This window comes from Esox lucius, chromosome 6 (assembly GCF_011004845.1).
Source record: "Esox lucius isolate fEsoLuc1 chromosome 6, fEsoLuc1.pri, whole genome shotgun sequence".
Lineage (NCBI taxonomy): Eukaryota > Metazoa > Chordata > Actinopteri > Esociformes > Esocidae > Esox > Esox lucius.
The window spans coordinates 7,684,753-7,687,184 of record NC_047574.1 but is presented as its reverse complement, the minus strand read 5'-3'; positions in this window follow the sequence as shown (position 1 = coordinate 7,687,184).

Here is a 2,432-nt window from a genome sequence, read left to right as displayed (position 1 = left end):
CTCTCCCCCTAAGGCTTGCCTTACAGGCTCTGCTGCCTAGAATATGGGGGGTGTGCCTGTATGTAAAGCATGACCACTGGAGGCAATCAGCCTTGTGTCACCTTCAGGTCAGAGCAGTAGATGGAGAAAGCTGCTGATAGAATCACAAATCACTGGGCTACTGAGACGGCTGTTAAGTTTTGCGGTGGGCCGTAAAGCAAGAGGCTTCCTCCCAAATGGCAGCCTATTGCTTACAAATTACCTGCTTTTAAAACAGATTCCAATAGCGTTGTGGTCAAATGTAGTGCACTATATGGAATAGGGCTCCAAATGGGACATTAACACACTCTCCACCTGAAAACAGAAGAGTCCAACAAGCAGAGATGTGCTACTGAAGCAGAGCTGGCAATTTCAGTAGTCTAATTTTCAGCCACTTGAACACCAGGGATTGCAATCACACACAGCATCAGACCCTTGGATTGTGTCATGCGTCCATTCAGAAGCAATCACCAAAGTATTTCTGCAGTTGCTTCTTCGTGCAGTATTCATAGAGAATGTTAGTGTGAATTCCTTAACATTTCCTATTTTAGAATCTGTGAGGACAATGCTATTTCAAGGCATCTTCCATTTTAATGTAGTAAAGTTTGCCCAAGTGCAAAAACCCATAATTTGGTCTGAAGACTGTGTGATGCTGAATACCAGAGTTGCCATCAAGAAATGTTGGAAAGTATTTTTGAAAATAGAAATTACAGCCCTCTAAAATAATATCCAGTGATAGACAAAGCTTCACAATGTAAGTACATACAGAATGTAAAGAAATGGGATTTGATTTGTGATGTAATTATTGCACTGCCATTTACTCTATTCTGAAAGTGAAATATTAAAATATTTCACTTTCAAACAAAATAAAATATCCTGCACCAATACTGCTCTTTTACTGGTAGCCTAATGTTGAGATTGGGCAGCAATACCATCCTCTCTGACATTTCAAGGAAGATTCAATAAGGTTGTGTTTTGACTCTTCAGTTAAGCCAACAATTCTGTGTTGAAAATGTGTTCAAACTGGCAAATACAATTTCTTCTTTTGCTCTACTGCTTATATGGTTCTTCATATTTTCTGAACCATATGATACAGCTCAATACCTCAAAATGTTCTCACTTTTGTGCAGTGTTATATGGGGAATGTCAAAAGTCTACACACCCGCACTGAAAATGCAGCTTATGCTTATGTAAAGGCTAAAAATGTAAAACAAACCATGTTGGACCTTTTTTCATCTTTAGCCAGAGCTGGTAACCAGCAGTAATTAGACATGTATTCTGGTATTTTTGGGCACTGGTTGTATAAGTGGCACTGTTGAACCAAAATGGGTCCCCATAAATTGTGCACTGTCATGCATACACAGATATCATCAAAACCACTTGCTTTGAAACTTAGAATTTCATGGCTAACTGAGTTCTAACAGTGATTTATGTACAAATACACAAAATAATACAAATACAGCGCAAAATGGGAGAAAATTGTTATAAGAAATAGTTGCAGACTGCATCTTTAAATTAAATAGGATAATTTATCCTATTTTTGTGGGAGGGACATCCTGTCCTTTCTATTGTCCTGGTGTGCCATCTTGCCTCCCCCTCTTAAGAATGGTCTCCAAAGTGTTCTATGATACATGTAGTCAAAAATATTTTATATCCCTCTCCAGATTTATAACTTTTCCCAGTAAGACCCAGGCAGCTCTTACACCAGCTCCTTGTAGGCCATGGCTGTCTATATAGTATGCAATCCAGAAACATTCAAGCAAATCTTTAAGGCTAAACATAATCACTTCAGTTGGTCACAGCAATTTGTACATGATTTGGAATTCTACTGGTTAAATCAAAACACAGTCACAACCACGTCATAAACGACGTACATGCTAATGAAACCAGGGCAATTACAGTTTTTATGTCAAATTATTCAGAGAATATATCCATTTGTTTTTCGCTTAAATGTAGTTGGTTATCAGATCATATTATGTCTGAAAATATTTTTAAACTATTACACCATGTGTAGGCTATTTCTCTCAGCTCTGTATTTGCATTCTACAACTGCAAACTCAGTGCTCTGTGGTGAATCACAACCATTTGTCTATTTTTAAATAAGTGCCAGTCAACCAATAAGGAGTTTGTTTTAGTGTACTTCCTATCAACAGCAGCGCAATGTAAAACAATACGATTTTCAGCGCTTTACACCTCGATTGGTTCACAATAGCAAAATGTTGAATCCACACCAATCAGCATTCAAAGCGCTGTTGCTAATATTTCATCGGGGCCTTTGGATTCAAAAGTCACATGGACCATCATCCGTAGCCAATAGTTATGCGCTATTGATGTAAATAGACATGACTGTCCAATCAGATCAAGCAGGAGGAAGGGCTATTTTTCTCTGACGTCATCTGGTCTTGTTGCACCTT